This window comes from Rana temporaria, chromosome 4, assembly GCF_905171775.1.
Source record: "Rana temporaria chromosome 4, aRanTem1.1, whole genome shotgun sequence".
NCBI classification, from domain to species: Eukaryota; Metazoa; Chordata; class Amphibia; order Anura; family Ranidae; genus Rana; species Rana temporaria.
In genome coordinates, this window is record NC_053492.1 from 329,678,068 (window position 1) to 329,696,147 (window position 18,080).

Here is an 18,080-nt window from a genome sequence, read left to right on the forward strand (position 1 = left end):
CCCACAATCATCAGTCTCTGTGCATCCTGATTCGCTGGGAGCAGATCCTTGAGATACTGGTGGTTCAGCCGGCATCAGGGATTCGGGCAGTTGAGAACGAGGATGCAGTTGGTCCGCATGACGTCTGCAAATGGAACCATCTTCCAGGCGGACCTTGTACATCTTGGGTCCCAAGGTCTCTGCAATGACAGCAGGAAGCCAACAGGTGTTGGAAGCCCCATAAGATCGGGCCCATACCTTTTGTTGGGCTGTGAATCGGGGGAGCTCATTGTGTTTGACCATCTTGTCTTGGGACTGTAGTACATGTTCCTGGACTGTTTGAGGGCGGAGCATATCCAAAACAGTCCATGGCTGCCGCCCCAGAAGGAGTTCTGCTGGAGTTTTCCCAGTGGTTGCATGTGGTGTGTTTCTGTAAGCAGAAAGGAAGGAGTCCAGCTGCTGGGGTGACAGGGACTGTTGTTTACTTGCAGCCACTGTAGCTTTGAAATAGTGTTTAAAAGTCTGCACAAACCGCTCTGCTTGACCATTTGTAGCCGGGTGGTAAGGTGCGGTCAACTTGTGCTTGACGTTGTGGGCAGTCAGGAAACGCTGAAACTCCTGACTGGTAAATTGTGCACCGTTGTCTGTGACGATTTCTCTGGGGTATCCAAACGTAGCAGCGAGATGTAACAGTATGGAAACCGTTGCCTTAGTCGTTGGCTGAGTAACAGGAATGACCTCAGGCCATTTTGAATGGGCGTCCACTATGATCAAGAAGGTGTGTCCTCTGATCGGGCCTGCAAAGTCCAAGTGTAGGCGAAACCAAGGAACGGTGGGCCAAGTCCAGGGCTGGACGCACCCTCGAGGAGGGTCTCTTGCCGTTTGTGCACATCCAGCACAAGCATTCACATATGTTGTGATATCTGAGTCTAGGTTTGGCCACCACACATAGCCTCTGGCCTTTTGTTTCATACGTGTGCTCCCGGGATGACCAGTATATAGCAAGTCCAGAATGTGTCTCCGGAGGGTCTGTGGAATGATCACTCGGTCTCCCCATAAAACACAGTTGCCAGCCACAGTTAATTCCATACGCCTACGGAAATAAGGTTCATACTCCTGTGTGACAGTTGCAGGCCAACCGGACCGTACCCAGGAGAGTATGGTTTTCAGAAAGGTATCCTTGGTTGTATGGGCTGCTATCTCCCCAGAAGACAAGAAGGACAGGCTGGAGTAACGACAACTCTTGACCGGTGGAGAAGAGTCCATGGACCTCCCTGTCAGTCGGGACATAGCGTCCGCATTAGCATTGGCATCATGACCACGATACTGAATTTTGTAGCTGTATGCCCCCAAGAATAGGGCATAGCGTTGGAGGCGGGCCGCAGTAGTCTGGGAGATGCCTTTGTCAGGGCTAAAGATCTGAAGGAGTGGTTTATGGTCCGTCAGTATGGTGAATTCCCTACCATACAGGTAAAGATGAAACTTCTTAATTGCCCATATCAGCGCAAGTGCCTCTTTGTCAATGTGTGAGTAATTGCTTTCTGCTTTTGTCAAAGACCTGGAGGCAAATGCCACTGGTTTTTCTGACCCATCTGGTAAGATGTGAGATAGTACCGCCCCCAGACCATAGGGTGAGGCATCACAAGCCAAGGTGAGAGGCTTCTGGAGGTCATAGTGCACGAGCATGCGTGACGCCAACAGCTTCCGCTTAGAAACTTCAAAAGCACGTTGGCATGCAGCCGACCAGTCCCATCTGGAGTGTTTCTCCAAAAGCTTGTTCAACGGAAACAAGGTGTGTGCCAGATCTGGCAGGAATTTGTGGTAATAGTTCAGCAAGCCAAGGTATGATCGCAGCTGCTGGACGTTGGTTGGGGCTGGAGCTTTGACTAAAGCATCAAACTTGGCTTCCGTGGTGTGTATACCTTCTGCATCCACAAGGTGGCCACAAAACTCCAATTTAGGCACCATGAATTGGCATTTTGCTAAGTTCACTTTCAGACCCTGTTCTTGGAGTCTCGCCAACACAAGCTCCACATTCTGCTTGTGTTCCTGGTCGGTCCGTCCTGTAATGAGCATGTCATCTAGCAGGCACTGAGTGAAAGGAATGTCCGCCAAAATCTCGTCCATTTTTCGTTGCCAAATGGCTGGGGCAGAGGCTACCCCAAACACCATCCGATTATATTGATACAGTCCCTTGTGGGTGTTGATGGTCAGAAACTTGCGGGAAGAAGGATGGACCTCAAACTGTAAATATGCTTGTTTGAGATCAAGCTTGGTGAACTTTTGACCTCCTGCAAGAGAGGCAAAAATGTCATCTACTCTGGGTAGGGGATACTGGTCTATTTCCAGTTGAGAGTTCAGTGCCATGCGGAAATCGCCACAAATGCGCAAGTCCCCATTCGATTTCTTTACCGGTACAACTGGTGATGCCCACTCGCTGTGCTCTACCTTTGAGATGACACCTTGTTCCTCCAGCCGACTTAGTTCTGCTTCCACACCTGCTCGGAGTGCGAAAGGTACTGTCCGAGCTTTGAAGAACTTAGGCTGAGCGTTGGGTTTCAGCTTGAGTCTCACACAGTCATGCTTTATTTTTCCCAACTGGTCATCAAAAATCTTTGGGAACCGCTGCTTCAGGGATACCACCCATCCCTCATTATCTCCTAATGGAATTGTAACGGTGTTACAGGGACTTATGGCGATGTCTGGCATACCAAAGTGAGCAATCCAGTCCCTCCCAAAGAGAGGGGGTCCCCCATTTTCTAGGATATATAATAGCAGTCTCTGTCTGACCCGTGTACAATACCTTTACTTTTGCGTAACCCAGTGGGTGGAGTATCTGCTTTGAGTATGTCTGCAGTTTGATTGGTGTTGGGCGGACAGTTTTTCGGGTCTGAAGTTGTCTCCATTGTTTCTGGGTGATAACTGAAACTGCTGCTCCTGTGTCTACATCCATCCTGAGTTTCTTTCCCTCAACGGTTACATCTACAGTCATTGCGGAGGGTGCTGAATGCATATGATGTATGTCTAACCTGTGGAGCACTCCCTCATCCTCTGACTCAGATGATGATGTATATCTTCCCACCATATATGTCTTTGTCTTGGGGTTCAGAGGTTGTTTATCTCGCACCTTCTTGCTACAGCAAACTCGTTTCAGATGGCCGGTCCTACCGCAATTATGACAGGTCTGATCCTTAAACCGGCAGACTTTGTGATCATGGTCTGTATTCCCACAACGGTAGCAAGCTGACTCCCGGCTTGGTGGGGGTCTGTATTTCCAGTTTGCAGCAGTTGGCTTGACTGCTGTTCTGAAAACTTCCTGCTTCACCTCTTCCCTTCTGCTCTGGGGGTTCAATTCCTCTGTATCTTTCACAGCCATTTCCATCACTGAAGCTATCAATTGCCTTTGTAAGGGTAAGGTCTTTTTCTGTTAACAGTCTCTTTTGTGATGACTCACAATTCAGTCCCATGACAAACGTATCTCTCAGTGCAGTAGGTAGGTAGTCCCCAAAAGAACAGGTAGAGGCTAGTCTGCGAAAGGCGAGCACATAAACTTTAATCTCTTCACCTGTCTGCTGCTGCCTCTGATAGAAGCAAAATCTTTCTGCAATCTCTAATGGTTTAGGCTGGAAGTGATTCTCTAGCAGTGTCAGCAGCTCTGCCAATGTCTTAGCTGCTGGTTTTACAGGGGAAAGCAGATCCCTCAGAGTGTCATATGTCTTGGCCCCAACCACTGTCAGAAACACTGCTACTTGCCTGTTGTCTGGGATAGCATTTGCACTGAAATACTGTTCCAGTCTCTCAAACCAAGAAATCCAGGATGTCTGTTCTCCATCAAACTCACTTAATGTCCCGATTAATGACATTTTCCTGCTGGGATCTGTGATTGCTTTTATCCAGGTGACAATCCACAATGTCTTTGTCTCTCTCTATCTCTCAGACTGATAGACACTTTGTAAATCCCATCCTCGTCGCCACTGTTATATCCTCTGTGTTGTGAGGGACACAAGACTCTGGTCTGGAACAATGGATGTTTATTCAGTACAGGCTGTACACTGCAACATGCATCTCAGGACAATACATATCTCTGCTTCCTACATGTGGTCTCTCTAAGATGGCTACTATGCCCCTTGACCCTTGTCATCACTGCTGGGTGGAGCCAGCCTTAAAGTGCCAGTACATGTGGAACCCTTCAGGTATAACAGGCCCAATATAAGGTTAAACTCTATAAATGATGTGACACGGGGTATATCTATGCCTTCCTGGTTTACAAAGGGAAGGACACCCAGCTGCATCCCCTTGAATGCCGAGAGTATGAGAGCCCAGAGTTTGGGAGCTTGTATACCCACTCCTTAAAAACGGATACCATCTATATGTGGATAATTACTACACAGGTTTTCCCCTCTTCTGCAGTCTTTTATTGTTAGAAGACTTCAGCATGTGGTACAGTGAGAGTCAATAGGAAGGGCTTCCAGCAAAGGCTCTTTAATGAAAACTACGATGAGGGAGACGGTGTCTTTGCAGAATGAGGAGATATTGGCTATCAGGTGGAGGGACAAATGAAACGTCTATATGCTCATCAATTCATAATGACACCTACATAGAAAACCCCCGAAAGACAATCCAGAAACCAGCATGTGTCCACGATTATAATTTGTTCATGGGGGAGTCAACTTCAATGATCAAATAAATGAGCCTTACCTTCCCACAAAAAAAAAACACCATTGGTATAAAATGTCTCTATTTTTTTTTTTCAGTTTAGCCATTTATAATACTTATGCGATTCACCATAAATCCACCGAGACCCCAGTATCCTATCTTCATTATCAAGAAGAAATTTATCACTGCCCTTTTGTACCCTGAAGGCCCAACAGAAAGCATTCGCTCAGATTCAGGTCAAAGACGTTAAAGAAATGCCAGGTGTACTCCAAAGGAGGAGTTAGAAGAGACACCACATATTATTGTCCCCAGTGTCCTTCCCAACCTGGCCTCTGTTTAGGTGACTGTTTCCTCCATTACCATACTTCTCTACATTTTTAGTGAATAGGGATGAGCTTTGTGTTTGACTCGAACGTATGTTCAATTTGAACATCGTCTGTTCGTACGTTCGACGAATTTCAAACAAAACGGGTCGTTCGCGCCAAATTCGAGTGCCGCGCGTCGGCCCATAATTCATTGCGGCGTTGCGCGCTGATGATTGGTCAAGCATGCACCATGACCCTGCATGCTTGGCCAATCACAAGGTGCAAAAAAATGAAGAACAATAATTGGCCAAAGCCAGGGTGAGAGATAGAGAGATAGAGACACAGGGCCAGATTCACAGAAAAAGTACGCCGGAGTATCTGCTGATACTCCAGCGTACTTTCAAATTTGCAGCAGCGTATCTTTATTTGTAATTCACAAACAAAGATACGACGGCTTTTGGCTAAGATCCGACAGGCGTACGGCTTCGTACGCCTTCGGATCTTAGGATGCAATACTTCGGCGACCGCTGGGTGTAGTTCGCGTAGTTTTCCGCGTCGGGTATGCAAATTAGCTGTTTACGGCGATCCACGAAGGTACGCGCGTTCGTCGCATTCTCTTACGTCGTCGCTAGTCGGTTTTTCCCATCGCAAACTTAAGCCTGCTATTTCATGGCTTAGATTTAGACCAGCCATGTTAAAGTATGGCCGTCGTTCCCACGTCAAATTTCAAATATTTTTTTTTTTTTTGCGTAAGACGTCTGGGAATACGAAAGGACGTAACGCACGTCGCCGTTCAAAAAACACGTCAGGGCGCCGTAATTTCACGCAAAGCACGGCGGGAAATTTCCTAATGGAGCATGCGCAGAACGTTCGGCGAGGGAATGTGCCTAATTTAAATGGTACACGCCCCATTTGAATTAGGCGGGCTTGCGCCGGACGGCTTTACGCTACGCCGCCGCAAGTTTACACGCAAGTGCTTTGTGAATCAAGCACTTATGATTAGGGTTGAGCGAACCCGAACTGTAGAGTTCGGGTTCGGTATGGACTTTGGGTTTTTCCCGAACCCGGACCCGAATAGTTGGAAAAAGTCCGGGTTCGGGTTCGGAGTTCGGGTATGTTTTGGCGCACTGCACGGCAGCCAATCGCCATTCGTGTTACTACTGTGACTGGGAACTGATCACAGCCATGCCTACTTATGGCATGGCTGTGATTGGCCAGTGCAGCATGTGACCCATCATGTGACGTGCCTCTATATTAGATAGAGGCACACAGCACAGATCGTCTCTCTGCTTCACTCTAGATAGAGAAAGGCTGCTGGAATCTGCTGCTTAGGGAAAGTCTTAGGTGTATCTGGCTCGTTTTCACTGTATTTCACTTATGTGAGGGAAAGTTTGCTGAATCTGCTCAGGGACAGTGTTAGGTCTATGCTGATATACTGCTCCAGAAATATCAAGAAGCACACTTTATTTCTTTGATATCTGCATCATCTTATGGCATCTGGCTCGTTGTCACTGCTTCACTTATGTGAGGGAAAGGCTGCTGAATCTGCTTAGGGAGATTTTTAGGTGTATGTTGCTCCAGAAATATCAACATGCACTCTGGGCCAGATCCACAAATATCCTGCGTAACTTAAATCTTCTGATTTAAGTTACACCGCCGCAAAATTTCTACCTAAGTGCCCGATCCACAAAGCACTTACCTTGAAATTTGCGGCGGTGTAACTTAAATGTGTCCGGCGCAAGGCTTGCCGAATCTAATGGGGCGAGTCCCATTTAAATTAGGCATGCTCCCGCGCCGGACGTACTGCGCATGCTCCGTCGGGTAACTTACCCGACGTGCATTGCGCTAACAGACGTCGCTCCGACGTCATTTGCTTAGACGTCAACGTAAATGGCGTCCAGCACCATTCACGGACGTTTAAGGCAAACGACGTAGAGTTTAAAATTTCAACGCGGGGACGACGGCCATACTTAATAGGGCTTAGTCAAATAGGACTTAGCCCTATTTTTACATGGCGTAACTCGACGTAAACAACGTAGATTTAGCGCGACGGGCCCGTCGGAACGTTCGTGGATCGCCGTAAGAATTTTGTTCAGCTATAGTGGCAGTTTGTAATCTATAGGTATTTCAACAGCAGTACACCTGCCACACCACCTGTGCACCTGTGATATACTGTGTTTCTGTCAAGTACATAGTCAGGGAGAGTTTCCTGAAATATTTTTCCTATAGTGGCAGTTTGTAATCTATAGGTGACTCTGAATATTTCAACAGCAGTACACCTGCCACACCACCTGTGCACCTGTGATATATTGTGTTTCTGTCAAGTACATAGTCAGGGAGAGTTTCCTGAAATATTTTTCCTTGTAGGATTTCATTCTGAATACAATTACAAATGTACACTAAATTCCCTAAAACCCTTTACAGCATTGGGGGGTTCAATAATTTTGAACAAAACTGTATGAACCTCGTCCTCAAAGGTCAAAAATCATTATATATTTTTTTTTTTTTTATGTTATTTTAAGTTATTTCCCTATCCACATTTATTTCCAGAGTACTTGCCATGCTCTTCCCGACATTTTGCTGCCATTTGCAGTCCTCCAGCCCTTTCCCTTAGTTTTTAGAGACATTTTTGTAGTCAAAAGTCCGGGTCCCCATTGACTTCAATGGGGTTCGGGTTCGGGTCAAAGTCCGGGTTTGGGTTCGGTCCGGGATACGTTACGCCGCCGTAATTGTTCGTGAATCTGGCCCACAGTGTCTTTTCTACCAGATAGATAGATAGATAGATAGAGCAGGAAGGCTAGTCAGTATAGTATAGTTAAATTTGCAGTGTGTAGAGGATATATATACATCCTTACTAGCGTTGTACATATATTTATACACTGTATAGCTTAGCTAGATCAGCTATTCCATTCCAAATTCTATTATTTTGTGCTAGCTGCAGTGCTCTAACGTGTTGAATTGCCTGCAAGTAGTTTAGTTTTAACTGAAACATAGTACTCAGTGTTAGTGGACGTGTGCTATTTAATTGCACACATACACGCAGTTGCTGTTACTGCATGACATGTGTGCTATATAATTGCACATACACGCATTAGCGGTTACTGCACGTGTGTTATTTATTTGCACATAAACGCAGTTGCTGTTAAAGCATGTGTGTTGTGTTTTTGGCCATAAACTCAGTCGATCTTACTATAAGTTTGCTGTGTTTTTGCCCATAAACTCAGTCGATCATACTGCACGTTTGCTGTGTTTTTTGCCCATAAACTCAGTCGATCATACTGCACGTTTGCTGTGTTTTTTGCCCATAAACTCAGTCGATCTTACTATAAGTTTGCTGTGTTTTTGCCCATAAACGCAGTTGCTCTTACTGGACAGGTGCTGTTTATTTCTGATTTTGTCCTGTGCAGGCTATTAAAATGTCTGGAAGGACAACAAAGAAAGGCAGAGAGTCACGAGGGCAAGCAGGCTCTGCATCTAGAGGCAACGCTGGTGGTGGACACGGTGTATCCTCTTCAGGATGTGGCCGTCTGACGCGCTTGTCATTGTTTTCGGGAGCTGGCCGTGTTGAGCCTCAACATGCAGAGAAATTAGTAGAGTGGATGATCAAGCCGTCCTCATCCTCCTCATCCTCTCTCACCCAGGCTGAGCTTACTTTATCTGGCAAAGCAGCTGCCAAGTCGTCCTCTTCCTTATGCACAATGGCATCACACAATCCTTCCCTAGTCCCACCATGTCCTCCTGAGGAGTCCCCCAAACTGTTTCAACACAGTGTTGGGTACATGCTACATGAAGATGCGCAGCCTTTTGAAGGCTCCGATGACGGAACACAGATAGAGGAAGGCATTGATGTGAGCCCAGAGAGAGCGGGTGCCCGAGAGGGACAGGAAGAGGAGGAGGAGAAGGAGGAGGAAGAGGCACAGGCACATCTCCAAAGAGGCAGGATGACCTCCAGGGGACAGCTTAAGGACAGCACACCAACTGCATTACATCGCAGAGCTACACATGTGCAGGGCACTGCTGCGTCTCAACGGTACTGCAAAAGTTCTTTGGTGTGGGCCTTTTTTGAGACATGTGCATCAGATCGCATATATTTGCAACATATGTCTCAAGCATATCTCGCGTGGCCAAAACCTCACCCGCTTGGGCACCACATGCTTGACCAGACATATGTCGACCTGCCATTCAGTTTGTTGGCAAGCATACCAGAAAGACCCACACCAAAGAACAAAGCGGACCTCCGCTTGCCCCTCATCAGCTAGGAGCTCCAACCCCAAAAGACCCTCAGTCCTCTCTGAAGCCTGCACTGATAGGACTGAAGGTGTAGAAATAGGTGTGTCACAACCTAGTAGTACATGCAGAAAATCTACTGATGGTAGCAGACAAATTTCCCTGCCCCAGCTGCTGCAGCGCCAAAAGAAGTACTCTCCCAGCCATCCACATGCCCAGCGGTTGAATGCTAGCTTAGCGAAATTGCTAGCACTTCAACTGCTACCTTTTCAGTTGGTAGATTATGCCCCCTTCCATGAGTTTGTGCAATGTGCGGTACCTCAGTGGCAAGTACCCAAACGCCACTTTTTCTCATGGAAGGCGATTCCCGCTCTCTACCGGCATGTGGAAGGCAATGTCCATGCCTCGCTGGACAGGGCGGTCAGTGATAAGGTGCATCTTAACGTTGACTCATGGTCCAGCAGGCATGGACAGGGACGTTACCTCTCTTTCACGGCGCATTGGGTGAATCTGCTGGCAGCTGGGAAGGACGGACGCATGGCAAGGTACAGTAGTGTTGGAGGTTGTTCCGCCACCACGCCTCCAAAACACTACTACTGGTTGTGACACACCTCTCTCCTCCACCCCCTCATCTTCTTCTTCCTCTGTGGCCTCTTCCTGTGCTGATGTTTCCTCTGAACCAGCCATGCTCTGTAGGCGTACAAGGGGCTATGCAGGACAAGAGATGCCATGCGGTGCTAGAGCTGGTGTGCTTGGGAGACAGGAGCCACACTGGGGCAGAGGTTCTGTCAGCTCTACAGGGGCAGGCTCAGAGGTGGTTGATGCCACGCCAGCTTAAGCCAGGAATGGTGGTTAGCGACAATGGCACCAACCTCCTCTCTGCCCTGCGACAGGGAAAACTGACCCATGTGCCCTGCTTTGCTCATGTTCTCAATTTGGTGGTGCAGCGGTTCTTGGGCAGGTACCCGGGCTTATAGGATGTCCTGAAGCAGGCCAGAAAAGTCTGTGTGCATTTCCGAAGGTCATACAATGCCACTGCTCGGTTGACAGACCTCCAAAGGGAATACAACCTGCCCAAGAACCGCCTAATCTGTGACATGCCCACCAGATGGAACTCTACGTTGGCCATGCTGCAGCAGGTGCACACGCAGCAGAGGGCCATCAATGAGTACCTGTGCCAATATGGCAGCAGAACTGGGTCAGGGGAGCTTGTTTTTTTCCCCACGCCAGTGGGCCTTGATCAGGGATGCATGCACTGTCCTGTCACCATTTGAGGAGGCCACGAGGATGGTGAGCAGTGACAGTGCATGCATCAGTGAGACTGTCCCTCTAATTCACCTGTTGGAGCACACTCTACGTGGAATAATGGACAGGGCCCTTGAGGCAGAACGGAGGGAGGAAGAGGACTTCCTTACCTCTCAAGGCCCCCTTTATCCAGACAGTGGACCTGCATGCCCGCCTACCACACAGCAAGAGGATGAGGAGGATGAGGATGAGGTGGAGGAGGAGTAGGAGGAGGATTGTATCAGCAGCATGGAGGTGGAGCCTAGCACTCAGCAGCAAGCTTCAAGGGATCACTTATGTTCATGGTATCAAGGAGAGGGATCATTACTGGCATCTTCTTGATCCACATTACAAGAGTAAGGTTGCGGAGCTTATCTTGCCATCGCAGAGGGAGATGAAGATGAAACATCTTCGGGAGGCCTTGCAGAAGGCTCTGTGCAACGCGTTCCCAGAACCTGGGGGATTACCAAATCCAGGTCCTGGACAACGTGTTGATGAGGCTTCGGTGAGTCACAGAAGGAGCGGTGGAGAAGGTGGCCGTCTGACCGATGCGTTCAGACAATTTTTTAGTCCGCAGCCCCAAGGTATGACCGGTTCCAGCAACTATCGCCAGCGTTTGATTTACATGGTGCGTGAATACCTAGGGGCAAGATCAGATTTGGACACCTTCCCCACTGAAAATCCTCTGGCATACTGGGTCTTGAGGATGGATCACTGGCCAGAGCTTGCATAGTACGCTATTGAGCTACTGGCTTGCCCTGCATCCAGCGTTCTTTCAGAACGCACATTCAGTGCTGCTGGAGGCTTTGTGACCGATCACAGGGTGCGCCTCTCCACCGACTCCATTGATCGACTGACCTTTATAAAAATGAATCAGGCTTGGATCAACACCAGCTACCAAGCACCTGATGCAGATGTAACAGAATAATTTTTTTTAAATGACAGATCCCTTGAAGACTGCCTATGCTGATTCTGAGTGACTGTTCTGTTATGCTGCTGATTGAATATCCTTTTCCTCCTCACTGATCTTGCTGATAGCTAGTAAGACAATTTTTGGTTCTGGGCTCCGCCACCAGTGCCTAAGGTCCAATGTTTCTGCCCCTGTTTAACAGGGGCGTCTAATAACAATTTTTAATGCAATACTTTGCATGTGGCTCTTTTCTGCGCTCCAATTACAGTATCTGAGGGGTTGCAGTGTTGTGGTGTGCCTAAGGCCCAATGTTTCTGCCCCTGTTTAACAGGGGCGTCTAATAACAATTTTTAATGCAATACTTTGCATCTTGCTCTTTTCTGCGCTCCAATTACAGTATCTGAGGGGTTGCAGTGTTGTGGTGTGCCTAACGCCCAATGTTTCTGCCCCTGTTTAACAGGGGCGTCTAATAACAATTTTTAATGCAATACTTTGCATCTTGCTCTTTTCTGCGCTCCAATTACAGTATCTGAGGGGTTGCAGTGTTGTGGTGTGCCTAACGCCCAATGTTTCTGCCCCTGTTTAACAGGGGCGTCTAATAACAATTTTTAATGCAATACTTTGCATGTGTCTCTTTGCTGAGCTCCAATTACAGTATCTGTGAGGGGTTGCAGTGTTGCGACACCACCACCAGTGCCTAAGGCCCAATTTTTCTGCCCCTGTTCTAGTAATTTTCCTGGTTTGCTTCTTTTCTAATTTGAGTCCATTCTAGCTTTCTCCTACGTTATCATAGTGTCATGTTTGTTTTCCTTTACTAAATACTCATCATTGTCAACGTAAACACCACAAATCTAGATTTGTTATTTTAGGCAGCATTGATATAATAAGAAGCCAGACATTGTTGAGTATCCAAAAATATTTATTGTATCACACTTAAAATGTGTCATTTTCATTTTTTTTTAAATATCTTAATATCATTTTTTTTTAATAACTATATTTTTGCTTTTAAATACTTGTCTACATCTACTTTTTTTTAATTTATTTTTTTATTTTATTTTTTAAACCCTCCCCAGAACATCAATAATATTCTTGAGGCTTTGGTCCACCTTTCTATTGTTCCTTATGATCTTCTCCAGGGCGATGTTTGTGTCCTCTATTTGTGCCCTGCAGGACATTATCTCCCAAATTAGCACCTGGGCACTGTAAGTGTCTAAGCCGCCACCAACAGCTCGTACACCTGAAATTTGTGAAAAAACATGTATTAAAATTATGCAGGCCTACATGTATTACCTGAAGCTCTGCTGTATGACACTGACCTGATGTGGTGGCATTTTGCACTTCCTGTACATCCGGCGAGGGTGGGGCTTGGCACTGTGTGGGGTTGGTCGGCTCCATTTCTGCAGCTTGATTGCGGCCTATGAGATTGTAAAAAAAGGGATAGATGAATCAAAAAGAATAGAGGCCTGAAAGAGGAATATCAATCATTCTTTTTAAAAAGTGTGGTACAATTGTCTGCTTTTACAATCCTTCTAAGCTTAACACAGGATTTTATCCATTACCAAAGCTGCTGCATTTCTCTATCTTTGGACAAGTTTCCTACATGGAAAAACAACAAGTATACACTGGATCACCTCTGTGTGACATGCTAACTAGGTTGTTCTTGTGACCAACACTCAGTGCCGATCCTGACCTCCCTGGGGCTCGAAGCAAAATTACATGGCACATTAAAAATGAGAAGTGGGGGGCGCTAACGACAGTGACATGTCACAGTAAAGAAAGTTGAGAAGTGGGGGGAGGGGGTGTTGTGCTGTCGGAAATGACATCTTACATTAAATTGAGAAGCAAGTGGTGCTGACTTCTTGCCTCTTCTCCCATGCAGTCAGCGAGTTGAGAAGCAGGGTGAGGGGGCGAAAATGACTTCTTACTAGGCGGGGCCTCTAGTTATTTGGGGGGCCCTTCGCAGCTTTGCGGGGCCCTAAGCGGCTTGCATAGCGAGCCTATAGGGCGGATCGGCCATGCCAACCATTGTGCTACTGAGTCCATATGTGTAATCAACTGCTGTGCTGAGCATACTCTCCTTTTACTGTATAATGACTTAAGTTGGATTATTTAAATCTAGTTAATAACACATCTACATTAAATACAAAATTGGTCTCACATAAAAAGATCTTAAATACAATGAACAACCAATTATTATGCCCACAAACAGGAACCTTGAAACATCTATTATTGGACTGTGTATATACACATGATAAAAGCAGAAAAATAAAAACAGCCCGCACAGAGCATGTAAATAGTCCTGCAGCAGCGCTGCAAACCTCTGGTTTGAAAATGATAAAAGCTGTGTAGGATGACCCGATCAGATGTAGCTTAAGTATGTGCTCCAATCACCAAAAAGGCATTCACCACGTGGGGGGATATAGGGTCCCCTTCGGGGGAAACACTCACCAGATGGTTTCTTTACAATCGCATTTCCATATATATCTCCTCACATGTCACCTTCAGATGTTTAGAAACTGCATACCCTTCTCCTATCTTGATCACCGTTATTATATTCACTTAACCCACAAAAGACCGGGAACATACGATAAGGAGTCAGATGGAGGTCGCATATAAATTCTCAGCAAAGTGGAGGCCTTCCGTGTAAACTTCAGATTTTTTATTGCTTGGACTTTGTCGTTTATTCCTAAAGCGCAGGGTTGTACTATCAATAGAGGGCCACCAATTAGTACTTTTTGTATACTGTGTATATACACAACCTGAAAGAAAACCAAATGACACAAAATAATTAAAACAAATATTCAGAGTACACATGAAAATTTACTTACGTCTTCTGAGAACTCTTCTAATTATCTCCATCTGGTCCGGCTCTCTGATTTTCAAATCAGACCATCGCTTCCGCAGCTGCTCCCCCGAATCTTGCATGGAGAGTCCTCCGCACCTTCTCCATTATCTGGGCCTTGAGTTTATTGGGGTTCTTGTAAGGCCCTTTTTTGCCATCGTAGTCCTCCTTTTTAAGAACAGCCACCATCTCTACCATCTCTTCGAAGCTCATGTTGGTGGCTTTGTACCTCCTGCTCCCCCTGGTGTGTGCCTGGCCTCTCTCATGCCTGGTTGCAGCTTGCTGTCTTCCCTCCATCATTTCTTCTGACTCTTGCATTGACTGACTGAAAAGGGGCGTGTCAATCACTAGAACGATAATCATGGGCGTGGCAACGTGTGGAGCTTCTCACATGCGCAGTGTATAAAGGGATATTGCGTGAATGAGAACGGCGTTCACAGTCGGTAGAAAACGTCGGAAAAACGATCGTGCAGTACGACGATACGAAACTTGATTTTTGGACTTTATGATCAGTAGATGAGTTTGTGGGTTAGATATGGGGAGAAAGCTAAGGCTTGACTGACATTAGTTTTTTTTTGCTAAATTTTGACTTGCAGAAATAATGGAGGCCTTCAGAGAACAGGAGTTCTTCACAGAATTTGTTCAAAGGGGGCCCCGGATGGCAACCCCCCTTTTTTCTAGAATTTTACTTTCCCAAAAAAATAATTTATTGAGCCAAGATCTGGCATTGTAATGCCCCCCCCCCCACCCCTAAAATAATCGACATATTGTTGCCACACAGCACGTGCACTTTGGGGGGCCAAGCCTGTATGGACAGTCTCACGGGCCACCACCACTGGAACATCAGTGGCCTCATCAGGCACAAGTGTCATGTAGTTTGTTGAGGGTCTCTTTAGGAAATTGTGCAATATGCAGGAGCAAAGTATGACATGGTTCTGATTCTACTTAAGAAACCAACAGTCCTTATCTTGTTTGCAACGCCTGTATACTGCTGTTCAAAGTATATAGGGCCAAAAGGTCTTGTCAGGGCCGATCCCCGCTATAGGCTCACTATGCAAACCGCTTAGGGCCCCGCAAAACTGCAAAGGGCCCCCCAAATTACTAGAGGCCCCGCCTGGTGAGAAGTCATTTTTGCCCCCTCACCCCGCTTCTAAACTCACTGGCTGAGTGTCATTTCCGACAGCAGAACCCCCCCCCCCCCCCCGCTTCTCAACTTTCTTAAATGTGACATGTCACTGTCGTCAGCGCCCCCCCCCCCTCGATTCTCATTTTTAATGTGCCATGTCATTTTGCTTAGGGCCCCAGGGGGGTCAGGATCGGCACTGGGTCTTGTAATGACCTGCGGGGAGTGGTGGTGGGGAAACTCATGCTATTTTCAATGATTTTTATCCATATTGCAGGGACCAAACATTACATTAAAGCCGCAAGCAGTATTAAATTACTTTTTCCTGAGAGTAATCTCATGTTGTGCAGGGACATTTCTAAACATGTGCCACTACTATAGACACCCAGCAGGTACCATATTTAAAGGATTTTTTTTTCACTTTAAGCATCATTAAAATCGCTGCTCAAGAAAAAACTACAGTTTTTAAAACTTTTTTTTCCATTGATACATGTTCCCTGGGGCAAGACCCGGGTTCTCAAAGACGTTTTCTATCAATAACATGCATATTGGGCTTTAAAATTAGCACTTTTGAATTCGAACATTCGAGTCCCATAGACTTCAATGGGGTTCTAAATGTTCGCGCGAACGGACGGTCTGTTCGAACGTTCTGGTGCGAACCGAACCCGGGTATGTTCGACTCATCCCTATTAGTGAACTATGGTAAACGTAAGTCTCAATTCCTGTCATTTACATCCACACCCCTTATACCACTGCACTGAACTGTATATACCTCTGCCTTCCCTGGAACCTACCCTGGCCTGTTATTTGACACGCTACTGCCTAACACTAAACTGTACATACCTCTACCCCAGAACTGACTCTGACCTAACGCCTAACGCTAAACTGTGCATACCTCTGTTTTCTCTGGAACTAACCCTTGACTACGTTTTTTTGCCTGCCTTTTCTGGATGAAGAAAACACATTTCTCGGTTTTCTCATTACCAGATTAGGGTCTGGAGGCCAGAGACTTCAAAGAGAGTTGAGTGGGAGAAGCCTCTATCCCAGTTCCCATTCTATCCTGACTTCTGCCTGCTACATGAACCATGTTCCTGCCTTCAACCAGGACCAATATTTTGGCACTGCTGGTACCTGCACTGACCCTGGACTGTATATGTAAAGTATCCCTGCCTGCACTGCCCATGAACTATATTCCTGCCTGCTGCCTGGAAAATTCTGACCATGTTTCTGCCTGGACCAATGCTCTCCTTTGGACAACTGCACTACTAAAACCACAGGTAATATTTTGTTTACCCTTTGCTCAGCAAAATGTGTTTTGGGTTGTAATTCTTTGTATGTGCATGCTATGCGTTATAAATATTAAGGGCTTTCCAAAAGGCTGCCAAGAAATTAGATGTATAATTTATGTGCAAATGTCTTGCCAGGAAATTAGATAATTGTGTAATTTATGTCCGACGGTGCTACTTGCACCTCTGTATGTGGCCAGGCTATGTAAAAGTCTCACACATGTAGTATACTCAGGAGGAGTAGCAGAATGTATTTTGGGGTGTAATTTGTGGTATACACATGCTGGTCCAGATTCAGGTAGATTTGCCCATTACTTACACATGAGCCGCTCAGCTGAATTTCTCTGCGCTGGAGCAATTTTGCCAAATTGCCACCTGATTCAGGAATCGTTTGTTCATTTAATTTGCTCCTGTTTAAGGCAAAGCTGAGGGCGCAAGGCCGTGCAAGTCAAAGTGGGTGTGCCCCTATGTAAATGAGGAATTTTCGGCTCAGCAGAGGTTTGCTAGCATAATTTCAGGGCAAATCCTGCTCAGCTGCTTGCACTGAGCAAATAAATAGGAGCAGACTTGCGCAGGTTCTTTGCTGAATTTCATCCTGCTTTTTTCTACCCCCCCTGAGCAAGGAAATTCAGCCCATTTGCAAGACATGGCACCTCCCAAAGGGACCAAAAAAAGGAAGGCCAACTTTGTGGCTGCGGAGATGGACATCCTAATTGCTGCACTCCAGCAGCATAAGGAAGTCCTATATGGTGCCCAGCGGGCAAACACCACCATTGCCCAAAGGAGGGCTATATATGAAGCCATTGCCCTGGACATCAATGCCCTGGGTAATGAAGTGCGTACCTGGGATGACATCCAGAAGAAATTAAATGATATGAGGCGCAGGGTCCGGGAAAAACTGGCTCTTATCAGGAAACATACCGGTGGCACGGGAGGTGGGCCTCGATGTATGATCCGGCTCAATCAGGAGGAGCAGCTTATTGCCCAAACGTTCGTGCAGGAGCAGGTGGAGGGACTTGAAGGGTACGACTCCACTGTTGGGAACTTGGGGACTGGTAAGTTATTTTTCTTTCATATCTGCTGTGCATCATGGGAGGGGGTACAAGTGAACATATTTGTGGGTAGAAGTGAAGATGTAAGTATTATTTTTCTTTCATATCTGCTGTGCATCATGGGAAGGGGTACAAGTGAACATATTTGTGGGTAGAAGTGAAGATGTAAGTATTATTTTTCTTTCATATCTGCTGTGCATCATGGGAGGGGGTAGAAGGGAACATATGATAAGTGTGTTGCTCCAGCAACATTTTTGTTTTGTGTCATCCACAGATGTTGATGATGAGGCTGGGCTGTCGTCGGCTGTAGGGCGACCCACGCCATCCCCAGATCATGGGGTGCAGTCAGGCCCTCTGCAGATCCTGGGCATGTTGGTGGAGGAGGATATCGGCCAGAGTCCATCTAGGGAGGAGGA

General features: G+C 46.6%; 1 protein-coding gene and 1 long non-coding RNA gene across 2 annotated transcripts in view; both read right to left on the reverse strand.

Annotated features, from left to right (window-relative positions):
• Nucleotides 1-18,080, reverse strand: part of CAPN9 (calpain 9) — a 1,050,568-nt gene that overhangs the window by 645,319 nt on the left and 387,169 nt on the right. The gene's annotated exons all lie outside the window — the stretch shown is intronic.
• LOC120937466 lies at nucleotides 12,482-12,711 on the reverse strand. The gene is made up of 2 exons (XR_005748723.1): nucleotides 12,678-12,711; nucleotides 12,482-12,598 (listed from the first exon to the last, which is right to left on the reverse strand). It is a non-coding gene; the product is annotated as an uncharacterized LOC120937466 (long non-coding RNA).